Source organism: Camelus ferus, chromosome 20, assembly GCF_009834535.1.
Source record: "Camelus ferus isolate YT-003-E chromosome 20, BCGSAC_Cfer_1.0, whole genome shotgun sequence".
Classification (NCBI taxonomy): Eukaryota; Metazoa; Chordata; class Mammalia; order Artiodactyla; family Camelidae; genus Camelus; species Camelus ferus.
The window spans coordinates 28,732,538-28,745,912 of record NC_045715.1 but is presented as its reverse complement, the minus strand read 5'-3'; the positions used below and the strand labels follow the sequence as shown (position 1 = coordinate 28,745,912).

The 13,375-nt window shown below is 38.6% G+C and overlaps 1 long non-coding RNA gene across 1 annotated transcript; it reads right to left on the bottom strand.

The window, feature by feature from the left end:
* Positions 1-6,645: 6,645 nt before the first annotated feature.
* LOC116658282 lies at positions 6,646-8,604 on the bottom strand. The gene is made up of 4 exons (XR_004313594.1): positions 8,114-8,604; positions 7,600-7,742; positions 7,151-7,377; positions 6,646-6,807 (listed from the first exon to the last, which is right to left on the bottom strand). It is a non-coding gene; the product is annotated as an uncharacterized LOC116658282 (long non-coding RNA).
* Between the last annotated feature and the right edge of the window lie 4,771 nt (positions 8,605-13,375).

The following is a 13,375-nucleotide window of genomic DNA, read 5'->3' as shown; positions in this document are numbered from 1 at the left end:
TCTTTTGATTCCTAATCAGGGCTTCCTGGGATTTGAAAACACCCACATGGAGCTTCATCTCAAGTCTTCCATTATTTTAAATAATTGCACAGGACTTTTGTGACGAAAAGCACAAATTGTAGTTTGAGATTCAAAGGGCTTGCATAGGTGAAACATGGAATATCATCATATTGTTTAATGGAACAATTCAACATTATAAAGATAATTTCCCCCGAATTAGTTAATAAAGTGAATGCAGTTTTAGCAAAAATTCCAGCAAGATTTTTCTTAGAACATGATTAAGTTATTCTCAAGCTCATCTGCTAGGATACCTAGTGAAGAAAAATTTAAGAACATTTTGAAAAAGAACAATTGCAAAGGGGGATAATTGTATTTCTAGATTTTAAAAGTTATTACAGTGCTTTAAGCAGTGAGGTGTTGGCACAGAACTGATTGATCAGAGGAACAAAATCAGAAGTCCAGAGAGAGAACCCAAAGCATATCAGACATTTGGTATATGATAAAGCTGGTTCAGGTCAATAGGGAATGATTATTTAGTAAATGATGTTAGGCAAATAGACCGATCATTTGAATGCAAATAAAATTAGAGCTCTATCTCTCCCAAAATGCCAAAATAAATTTCAAATGGCTTACAACTTTTAATTTAAGAAAACAAAGCTACAAAGGAATCAGAAGAAAAACCAGTGAATGTTTATGTGATCTTTGGGAGAAGAAAACCTTTCTAAATATAACATGAAAGGCAGACATCATTAGGGTAAAAACAGATTAAATTTGACTACATGAAAAATTAATTTTTAGAAAGTATAATAGAAATGACAATGTGCAAAAAACCTCTGCTGCATATAAAACAATTTGAAAGAATTCTTACAAATTATTAAGAAAAAGACAAGCATACTAATAGAAAAATGGCAAAGTACACCATTTGCCACAGGAGTACAAATTATTAAAATTTCTATCTCCTTAGTAAGCAAATTAAAGTGAATAAAAATCAAAAAACTCTCCTTCTCCTTTTTTTTACTTAATGATATAGGCAAAAAATAATGTAAATGAGATATCCTTTGCTGGTTGGAGAACAAATCAGCAGCCTTTCTGTAAGGCCAATTGTAATAGGAATTAAAGCCTTGTTAACCTATGTTCATTTTGATCCAGCAATAATACATCTATTTGTATTTTAAAGTAATAATCAGAAATATGTGCAAATACCTCTTTATGTACGTGGGAATTTTATTTATTGTCATTAAAAGGAAGATACAATTTAAATGTCTAGTTCTAGGAAATTAGTTGCATAAATGATAGAATATTCCTCCTGTAGAATGAGAGGCAATTATGGAAATATACTCCGCAGTTCATGTTGTAGAAGGATATTTAATGGTGTGAAAAATATTCATAATAATGTATATTGCTAAATGAAAAAAGCATGTTACTAGGCTGTATTCATAGCATGATCCTGTGTTTGTTTACACACATACATACACACAGAGCATGACTTGTGCATTACAAATGATTTTTTCTTTTTCTTTTTAACTTTTCTGCATTTCTGCAGTGCACATTTATTGATTTTTTTTAATAGGGAAAAATAATGACTTAATTATTGTTAAAGAAAACTTAGATCCTGGGTCAACTTTTTTTTGAGGTATGGAATTATAGGGATGTTTTTGTGCTGTGATATATACTTCTGTAATGCTTGAATTTTGTTTATGGAATTTGATCATTTTTATAATCAAACGGAAACAATTTTAAAAAATAAAGAGATGGGAAACAAAGAAGTTCATACTCTTTAATCCAACAATTTCTTACCCCTGAATATGAGCAAACAATTATACAAAGATTGCTCATCAAGCAGTATTTCTAACAGAAACCTCCCCCCAAAAAACCCTGGTAACAAACGTATAAATACCATCTGAATGTCTAACAAAGGAAGCTAGGTAAATAAATTCTGAGACCCATTAGATGGACTTACAGCAGCATAGTGAATTCAGCATGAATCCAGCCTACTTAGATTCAAATCTCAGCTCTACCATTTACTTGCTGTGTGACTTTGGACAAGTTACTTAATCTCTCTGAGTTTCAATTTCCTCGTTAGTAAAATGAAGATAACAATAGTACCTATATTAGGATGGTTATGAGGATTTTTAAGTCAAAGCTGATGCAGGAAACGAATGACACAAATGAAATAATCTGAGTAGAGTTTGATAAAGGTACCCTTTACAGAGGTGTAGACAGGCTATAGTGAAACCACCAAAGACAGTGCAGTGCTCTGGGCTAGTGATAGTAGGAAGTCATAGGGAGCAGTAGGGTAGGTATTAGAACCTGGAGAGAGAGAGAAAGAGAGTTCCTAGAAGGAGCTGTGCCCTTTGTTGAGAGCCCAGTGACCCTTCATACCTTAACCTCGCTCTCCAGGCTTCTGAGACATCCGTGATTGTCTGCCCCTGCTGCAATAATGGTGCATATAAACAACCCGAAATCTCACTGGCTACAAACGGCAGACATTTGTTTTTCTCACTCCCAGGTTGACAGAGGCAGCTCTGCTTCAGGCTTTGGATTGGTTGGGGTCAGGTCAGCTTCCTGGGCCTCTTATTTTGGGATCAGTGGCCAAGAGGCCAAACCAAACATGTAAGTCCATTTCAGGCCTCTGCTCACACCAAGTCTGCAAACATTCCATTAGCCAAAGTGTGTCCCATGACTGAGACTGAAATAAATAGAGTAAAGATATTTATATTCCATGTCCTCTACTAGAAGGCAAACTCCACTGGCAAATCCTAACACAGGAGAGAGGGAGAGAGTTGGGAATGATAATCCAATGACAACTTGTCATTGGCCGAATCCAAGGGAAGTGAGAGGGCACAGAAGCCCAGGGATGCAGTCTGTGCAGGTGAGCCTTTGGGAGCACAGAGCAGGGTGGGAGAGGGTAGAGGTATCTGGAGAGGCAAACAAGGGTATCTCTGCAGGATTATGTGAGTTCATATTTTTAACAAATTTAGGATAGTGACTGGCAACTAAAAAATGCAATATAAGTGTTTGTTAAACGAAATAATAAAATTTGGTGTCATTGAGAATGATCTTTTCGAGAATATTTAATTAGGTATTTTAAATGTTTATAATTAATTGTTAAGTGAAAGAGGTTATAGAGCAGGTGTACATTATAATGTCACTTAAAAATAGAATATACCTAGAAGAAAGACTGGGAGAAAACTTAGCAAAATAATTAGATTGTTAGAGCCTTGGTGCCGTCCCCTCCTTCCTCACAACCACCAATAAATCCTACTTTCCTGTCAAAAAAAAAAATTAGATTGTTGCTGGGAGGTAGAATCATGGGGAATTTTTCCTTTCTGTGCTCTGTGTTCAGAAATAGGTTGCCACATACGATCTTATACATTGTGCACTGCACAGCTCCAGGGGGCCCCATTCATCCGTCTTCACACTTTCAGCTTATACAACCTCCTTTATTACCCACAGCTTCTAAAACACACATGTATTATGCTTGTGTAATCAAATAAATGCAGTAAAAATTGCAGCCTTGCTTTTTCTCCCTAATACTTTTCAAAGACAGCAGAAATTGACCTAGTTTGGCATTTTTATTAGAGTGGCGAAGAAATTATTCCAGTGTAGATGTCCTTCGGTATTGTGGGGGTTTGGTTCCAGGACCCCCATGGATACCAAAATTCATAGATGCTCAAGTGTCATATAAAATGGCGGTGTATTTGCATGTAACCTACACAGTCCTCCCGTATACTTAAAATTATTTCTAGGTCACTTACCTAATCCAATGTATGTGCTATGTAAATAGTTGCCGGCATTCAGCAAGTTCAAATTCTGCTGTTTGGAACTTTCTGGAATGTTTTTTGCCCCGAATATTTTTTGATCTGTTCATTGGTTGAATCTGCCGACATGGTGGGCTGACCGTACTCCAAGATGTTGTTTTAAGGCACACTCACCAGCACTCTAGGCAATCAAGTTGTACAGTCACCATTACAGAACGGAAAGGTATTGCTTCGTGCATGTAGCATAAATAAAGGAAGCACATTTGGCCTGAGTGAGTTACTAGAATTTTAAAAATCCTGTAATATATTTTGTTCACCTGAGAAATCTAGAACTTCTGGATCAGAAATGATGAATATAAGAATGGAGTATTTCTACTAAATTCACAGTGGAGAAGATTTAAAGTAAAATGAAGGCTTCTCTCCCCATGCCCAGAATGAAATGAACCTGGTTCTTAAAGAAATTCAGGCCAACCCTGCACTTCCTGCCTTTGTATTTCTTATTATATGAGACAATAAATATCTTCACTACTGAGGCCACTGTATTCTATTACTTGAAGCCAAAAATTGTATGTATTCTCTTTGGAGCCCTCCCTTCCCCTCCTCTGTGTGCCCATAACCCCTTGAATGTACTTCTAGTCTAGAATTTAACATGTAATGTAATAGTTATTGACATGACTTGTTTGTAAGATCATCCAAAGAGTTTATGGATTTTTCTTCCATTTTTGTAAGCTCAGTATGTTTCTTGGTACTTAACACAGAAGGATTTGTTTAGTAGGTGTCAAGACTTCATGTATTCACTATTCTGGGAGGTGTAGAGGGTGCTGTCTCTTGAGGGTGTGGGAAAGTTGTGGACTCAGCCCATGTGCTACCCAGGTGAGCCTGTTGGGAAAGGCTGAGTCAGAAATACCTTAGTGAACTTCCAGCCCTGAGCCCCTGACAGTACACTCCTGAAATCTGGTAGACGGAATGGAAAGTCACTCTAGATGTAGGGTGAGGCAATTCAGAAGAGTGTATCTCCTCCCATTTGGATTCTTAGGATTCTTTTTAGGTATTTTTTTTTAATTGAAGTATAATTGATTTACAATGTTGTGTTAGTTTCTGGTATACAGCAGAGTGATTCTGTAGATAGATGATATAGATATAGATATAGATATAGATATAGATATAGATATATTCTTTTTCAGATTCTTTCCACTATAGTTTATTACAGGATATTGAATATAGTTCCCTGTGCCAGGCAGTAGGACTTTGTTGGTTATCTATTTTACTATACAGTAGTTTGTATCTGCTAATCCCAAACTCCTGGTTTATCCCTCACCCTCCCTTTCCCCTTTGGTAACCATAAATTTATTTTCTGTCTGTGAGTCTGTTTCTGTTTTGTAAATAAGTTCATTTGTATCTTTTTTTTTTTTTTAGATTCCACATATAAGTGGTATCGAAATGTTAGTTTCATTACAAAGCTAGACTGGAGGATGTGGCATGGTTGTGAAGTAAAGTGGGTTTGTTTGCTAATACTCTCCTATTTTGAACTTAATCTCCAAAATGCCATCCTCCACCCCTGCTGGGACAGAACCTGTCCTGTTTGGCTTACCACATGGCTGGGGGAACAGACCAGAGCACACATGTACTCCACAGAGCAGGTTCCCAGGCAAAAGTGAATTCAGAAAGTCAGGCTTCCCAGGGGAGCACGTACAAAGACGTGAACTTCTCTGCTGGATAATCTGCTACTGCACAGTCTTTATAATTTTTCTCACTTTCCTTTCCTAGTTTGGATCATTGAGAGGTCATCGTATTCAAACATTTCCTCCAATCTTGGTTTGACTTTTGCTTTCTTGCAATATGAAGAAGGCAGCTTCTGAACCCGCTGAGGAATGTGGGTTGCAGAGCGTGGACTGTTTCATGTTTGATATCTTCATATTCTGATACTCTCTCCACAAGGTCTCAACGTGATGGCTGGAATTATCATTGGCAGAAATATGCAGAATTCCGAATTTGAAAATTTGAGCCCCAGGTTGCAGTAAAAATAACCAGTCCAGAGTACTCTTTTCAGGGTTCAAATATACTAGTGGGCAAATCTGATAAACTAACGTGAAAAGCGTTAGTGGGAGAGAGTAGGTTTATATGTTAGACCACCCAAACCTCACTTGCTTTTTAGCAGCCACTTTCAATGCCTTGTCCTAAAAGGAGGGTGTCCTGGAGGAATGTTAAGCCATGTGGCAGGTCTCTTTGGGGGAGGGGCTTTATCTAACACCCCTAAGTCATGGCGTATAGGAAGCTCCTACTTTAGTTCTCCACACACTAAAGACGTAATAATGTGGTGGAAAAGGGAGAATTTTCCAGGTTTAATTCAGAAGGAGCAAAGCACAGTTGGCCCCAGAGCAGGGACCCTTCTAGCCCCATCCCATCACGAGACACTTCACCAGCTTGGGCAGAGACAGGAAGTAGGTGAGGGCAACACAGAGCCCGGTGAACGTGACCGGGGCACCATTTCTGGGTCCTGGAAAGAAAGTTGACCTGATCAGGCTCTATCTAACCAGTCTGAGACTCAGTCTCTCCTGTCAGTCTCCTCAGCCTAATACTGATCCAGGGCCCCAAAAGTCCACAGTCTACTTGCCCCAGGCCCCACTCCACAGCCACAGTCCCTGCATGGCTAATCCTGGCCAATTGACAAGTTAATGAATCTCCTGGGTTCTTAAGGGACTGGGCAAGAGTGTGGATGACTCAGTGTGGCCCATCCCCACTGTAAGAGAAACAGCTCAGAGTAAATAGTCCGTGATGGTGAGTTAGTAATGTCAGTTTCATTAGAGAATATTTTTGTGCAGCAGTAAACAGCATTTGCAAACCTTTTAAAACTAATTTTTGTGTCATGGAAGAAAGGGGAAGTTAGCATAAATAGCCTGAAACTCAGATGATTTATTTCTCAGTTTAGACTTGCGTGTTTCATTCACTTCTGGGACGTTTCTTCTCGTCTATCTGCTTTTGGGGATCAGCCTTGAAAGAAGAGTGAGTCATCATTTGGCTACATCTTCTTTTCGTTGTTTAATCCCTTAATGTAAAAGAGAATTAGGCAAGAAGATTAAGAGAGATTGAACGAGATTCATTATTGAATTATTAAAAATTAAGCTCTGGCTCAAAACAACCTAAGAGATGTATACGATAATGTAAGGGACACAAAAGCTCCTTATTCAAGTGCAAGAGATGTTATCCATTTGCTTCTTGATAAAAATCAATGATTAACCATCATATGCTCAAAAGTAATCATAACGTTTTCTTCATTTGTGAAGACACCCTACCAACTGGATTGGTATATACTTAGAAAAATAACTCTAGTCCTGAGATGGGTTAACCTGATATTTCTCTTCATCTGCCAGAGGACCAGGCCTTCTTACCCAGTGGGCGCTCACAGTTTCCACCTGATACGCCATCAAATGGTTGTAGGGTTGGTAAGCCTGTCGGTAGTACTCCAGGGCAGGGCTTGAGTGAGATACTGAAAATGGGCAAAGGTCACCTTCCTCCTTTTTCATCACAGACTTGGCTTCTAAGGTCAGCTTCTCAATCTCTTCAGGCCTTCAAGTCTTTATGTGGGAGAACCAAGAGTAAAGATCCAGGGAAAATTCTGGAAGAAATAAAAGAGGCAGACTGAGACTCTCCAGAGACAAAATGCGTGTTTGCCTTCAGAGCTGCTGTGACTTTCAGGAGGACTCACTGCCTTCTCTTTGTGAGCCTCTAGCTGCTGTGTTTCGTCTAGAGCAAGGGTTTGTAACTCCCTACAAGGACCATGGGTGGACAGTGACGGGTGTGTGAGCCTCATGAACGTGTAGCAGCGTTTTCATCGCACCTGTATGGGCTGGGGAAATGTGGAGGACCCAAAACTCTCATTAGATTCTCAGAATTGTCCATGACCGCATACTGAAGAGGGTTCCAAGGCTGTTCCAGGGCTAGGGCATCTGCATGTCTTCTGGTTCAACGGCAGCCCCACACCTGAAATATAGGTAATAATATTACACCCACCTTACAGATGAGGAAACAGGCTGACAGAGTTTAAATAACCTATCCAAGGTCACACAGCTGGTAAATGGTGAAGCCAGATTATAAACCCAGATCTGTCCAGCTTCAGAAACTGAGCCTCTCATTAGTGGGCAATGCTTTGTCTACATTTAACAGGTTTAAAATAGTAAGATCTGGAATTTGTTAGGGCTCTTCCAGCTTTGCCAGATCTTTATGGTAGTGTCCTGGTAGGTGACCCAATTCTGTCTGAACCCTTCTGGGAGTGGGAGCTTCCTATCTCACCAGGGGTCAGCTTCATTGTTGGACTTAGTGACTCCTTTTTTAAATATTAAACCCCAACTTACCTTGGATTGGATGCTAGCAAGGTGCTTTCAACTGTTGTGAAATGCAGAATGTCTTCAGGTGTGCTGTCCAGGACTGGAGTCTGAAATTCTGTGGCATGGAGACCTCTGCTTCTCTCCCTCTTCAAAGTGGGGCACATGGGGGAAGGTGGACTGTGTTGGAAAAACCAAGCATACACATCAAGAAAGAGCCTAACATGTGGAATGATGGACAAGACAATCATCCAAAAATATCAGAAGAGAGTGTGCTCTGAAAATGAGAATGACCTGACAGTTGCTATATACAGGAAAATCTTTATTAGCTGACATTGGAGGTCTTCTTTTCTCTAGCTTCTTTTGTAAAAATGATCCTTTTTGTATCTCCTTTATACCCTAGAGAACAAGAAATCTGGAAGGTGTGGGAAGTTGCTTTCTTAGAGTATTGGTGGTTTCTTGTGAGCTCAAATTCTTACTTGCTTCTCAAAATGTCCTCAATGATAGATGACATAAATGCCTTAAAAATGGAAAGCATTTAACAGTAATATTAGTAAATTAGAAAGTTTGTAATGATTGCCTGAGTAAACTATTCTGGGGGAGGCTGGTCTCCGTGGTTGGCGCCTAAGGGTCCCTGCCTTCCAGGACTCACACCTCAGAATGTAGACTGGCCCAGTGGAGGATGAAACAACTGATGCTGTGACAGTTCCAGGCCTAGGCCTCAGGAAGTTCTCGAGGCTTCCACTTTTGCACTTTTGGGATATCTATGCTGCCATGTATGAATCCAACTACTCTCACACTGGAGAGGCCATGTAGAGAGAGAGAGGCCCCAGAGTGATGTGGAAAGAGAGAGTCCCAACTACTCAAGTATCCTGTGTGGGTCCAGCCTTCCAGCCATTCCTGCGAAGGTGCCAGACATGTATGTGAACCATCTGAGATGTTCTGTGCAGTCAGGCTGCGAGGTGACTGCAGCCCCAACTGTTATCACAAGGAGCAGAAGAATCACTCAGCTGAGCATAGCCAACCTACAGAATCATAAAAGATAATAAAAACCATTGTTATTTTAAGCCTCTAAGTTGTGGGGTGGTTTGTTATGTAGTAATAGACAACCAAATACGTTTCATTTTCCTGTATCAAAACTGACTATCTTTATGGTGAAACAAAGTTGAGAAAAATGCATGTTATAGCAAAGTGGTTAAAAACATCACTTATCTTGCAAAATACCCAATCAGAAACAAGCCTCATTAAAGCAGGATTCAAACCACAATGAGACAGCACTTTATACCCACTAGGATGACTATAATGAAAAAGACAGATAATGACAAGTGCTGGCAGGGATGTGGAGAACTTGGAGCCCTCATACACTGCTGTTGGGAATGTAAAACAGTGCAGCAGCTTTGGAAAACAGTCTGGCAAGTTCCTCAAAATGTTAATCATACAGCTGGCATATGACCCAGCAACTCCACTACTAAGTAGATACCCAAGAGAAATGAAAACATATGTTCCCAGAAAAACTTGTACAGGAATGTTCATAGCAACATTATTCATAATCGCTGAAAGGTGGAAACAACTCATTTGATGACTGATCAACTGATGACTGGATAAATAATATGTGATATTATCTGTAGAATGGAATTGTATGGATAAAAATGAATAAAAAGGAATGAAGTCCTGATACATGCTACAGCATGAGTGAATCTTGAAAATGCCAAGTGAAGGAAGCCAGTCACAAAGACTACATACTGTATGATTCTGTTTGTACAAAATGTCCAGGCAATTCTGTAGAGACAGAGAATAGATTAGTGCTGGCTCATGGCTGGGGAGCAATGGGTACAGAATTTCTTTTCGGTATGATGAAAATATTCTAAAATTGGATTGATGATTTCATCCTCCATGAATACACTAGAAAAATTTAATTCCACATTTTAAATGGGTAAATTGTACGGTATGTGAATTGTATCTCAATAAAGGTGTTACCAAAAAAAAAAAAAGCAATATCCTATAAGACTGATGTCTATTTTGTTTTGACTGCTTTGGGCACCAGACTCTTGCCTATCATCAGATAAGGTTAAATCCACCCAGATAGCTAATGACACTTGAATGGGTTTTTTGATGGGAGAGTTTATAGAAACTGCATGTGAAATGAGAACGGAATGTCAGTTTATCATACAGTTAATACAGTGTAGTATTACAGTTAATATTCTTAGCTTCCTATTACTGATAAGGTGAAGGTCCACACACAGATTTGGTGTGAATCCTTACATTCTGTGGTCATGAGGTTTGTTAAGTCACCTGCTGGGACCTGCTGAATTCTAACTATGACGTGATATTACTTTGTCAGCATGAAGAAAGGGAAAGAGGGCCGTATTACCCCAACTTGATTTCCCAGAAAACAAAACAATGTTCATAACTGTAGTTGCAAGAACTAACAAAAGTATCTGAATTCATTACTTAGTTAGAAAACCTGAGTGCCAGTTGACAACTCTCCTGCAGCAGCATAATAGCACGTTTTTCATTGTCTGCTGGTTACTGAATGGTTGACTTTTATAGATGTTTTACTTTTTTTTTCTTTTTTGGGGGGAGGTAATTAGGCTTATTTATTCATTTTTAATATAGGTACTGGGGATTGAACCCAGGACCTGGCGCATGATAAGCACACACTCTGCTGCTGAGCTACATTCTCCCCGCTTAGATGTTTTACATGTTTTTGAAAAAAGTATGCTCCATTTGTTGTGATGTGCAGGTTTATATATATCCATTACTTTAAGCTTGTTAATTGTGCATTTATGTCCTCAATAGCCTTATAATGTTCTAGCTACTTCATTTAGAATTATAATAATAAATATTTATTTATTGGTAAACTAAAATGTGTCAGGTCCCATGCCAGGCTCTGAGAATTCAGTCCCGATCAGGACATAGTTCCTGCCTTCACAGAGTTCACGGTAGATGACAAATGCCTCAATAAAAGACCTGCAGTGCCACTTTGTATTTACTTTGAAAGTATATTTGAAATATATATAGATATATATATAGATATATACACACATTTTTAATTTAAAGCTTTGTTTTTTTATCTTTCAGTTTTTGATAAAGCAATGTTAAAATCTGTGGTTGTGAAGTCATCAAATTCTCCTTTAGATCTGTTAATTTTTGCTTGGCATACTTGGAGCCTCCTTTGTTAGGTGCACTGGTTCAGGATTTTCATAACTTCCTGATGAATTCCCTCTTTTATCTCCTTCAGTGTCTCATCTGCTGTTCACACCATCCAGTGAAACTTTCATTTTCATCTCCAGAGGTTCAGTTTGGGTCTTTATTATCTTCCATGTCTCTTTGCAACATGCTCAGTCTTTATCTTCTTGAACTGATGGAAGATAGTTACAATAACTTTTAATGTTCTTATCCACTAATTCTGTTATCTGTGCTGTTTCTGGATGTGTTCCCATTGATAGACTTTTCTCCTCGTTGTGGGTCATGATTTCCTGCTTCTTTGCACGCCTGGCAAGTTTTGATTGGTTGCCAGACATTGTGTATTTTATCTTGCCAAATGCTGGATGCTTTGTATGCCTGTAAATATTCTTGATCTTTGTTCTGAGACACAGCTAAATCACTTGGAAACAGTTTGATCTTTTAAGTCTTTTTTATTTTTAAGTTTTGTTAGGTGGGACCCAAATAGTCTTTAGTCTAAGGCTGGTTTTTCCCCAATACTGAGGCAATACCCTTCTGGTTACTCAGTGCCCCATGATTTACAGGGTTTTCCTCAGGTTCCCCCTGCCTGTGCTACAGCCTGGAAACTCTCTAGGCACAAAACTGAAACAATCATAGGGTTCACCTAATTTGGTTCGCCTCTCAGGGATCACTGTCTGTGCTGTGTGTTGTCCAGAGTCTGAAAGACCATTGTTTCAAGTATTCTGTCCAGTTTTTAGAGGGTAAATCCGGTCCCTGTTACTCCATCTTGGCCTACTTAGTTTCTAATAATGCTTTTTGCCTTAATATCTTTTTCAAACAGTATTTTTAAAAAATTGATTGGTTAATATCTATTTTTGTCTCATATTGGTATTGCCACACCACCTTCCCTTCCAAAAGTATTTACCTGGTGTTTGTACGTCCATCTATTTATTTTGAAACTTCTTGAGTCATTATGTCTCAGGTTTGTCTTTTTAAAAGAACAGAACAGTTGATTTTATCTACTAGTTTGAGAATTTTTGTCTTTTAACAGCTGGGTTTAATCATGTAAATTTATTGGGGTTTGTAATCTATTTGAATTTATTTGTTTCCTTTTTTTGTGCTTTTTCTGTATCATACTTTTTCTTTTTTCTTTTATTGCTTTCCATTGTATTCATAAAGATTTACTTATGCTGCCCCTTTTTGTTTCTACAGGTTTAGAAGTTACATGTTCTATTTTTATTCTTTTAGGAGTAATGCTCAGAATTTTAATATGCGTTCTTGATATAATGAAGTCCAAAGTTAATGGATATCATGCTCCTTCTAAAAAATTATAAGGTCTTATAACGATGTAATACCTTTCTCCCATCTCCCACATTCCATATTACTGTTGCCTAAAATGTATTTTCATCTTGTTTTTAAACATCCCCACACAAATTAGTAATTTTGAGTAGTCAGTGTTTATTAGGGTTTAGATTACAAAATACTCATTTGCTCACCACTGCTTCTTGCCTCTCAGTCCTTTAACTACCATCTTACTGAATAATGTCCTTCAGGAATTCTTTCACAGAGGGTTAGTGAAATGTGAACTCTCAGAGTCTTTTGTTTGTCTGAAAATGTCTTTATTTTATTCTGTGCTCAGTGTAGAAACATGATTTTGCTGAGTGTAGAATTCCCAGGTTGACAATTACTTTCCCTTAAGACATTGAAGATATTGTTTAATTTTCTTCTGGCATTTGTTATTTGATGAGTCTGTCCTCAGTAATCATTGTTCTTTTGTAGATAGTCTGCCTTCCCAGTTTGGCTGGCTTTAGCTCTTCTTTGTCTGTACTGTTCTGCAGGTGTGATGGTGTGTCTAGATGTGGATTTACATTATTTGTTCTGTTCAAGACAAAATTTACTCCTTCAAGTAGAAAGGCTCATTATGTTCGACACTGTCCTGTACCACCTGGATCCCTCTTCAGGACTGAAGGAACTAATCCCCTAGATGCTAAGAGCTGGGGATGCTTCCAGAAGACAGAGCTGGGATGTCAGACCTCTCTAGGAAATGACCTCAGAGGAATAGTGCTGCTTTGCTTGTGAGGTCACACCCCTTCCTAAGGGCATCTTGCATCCAATGATTGGTTGATG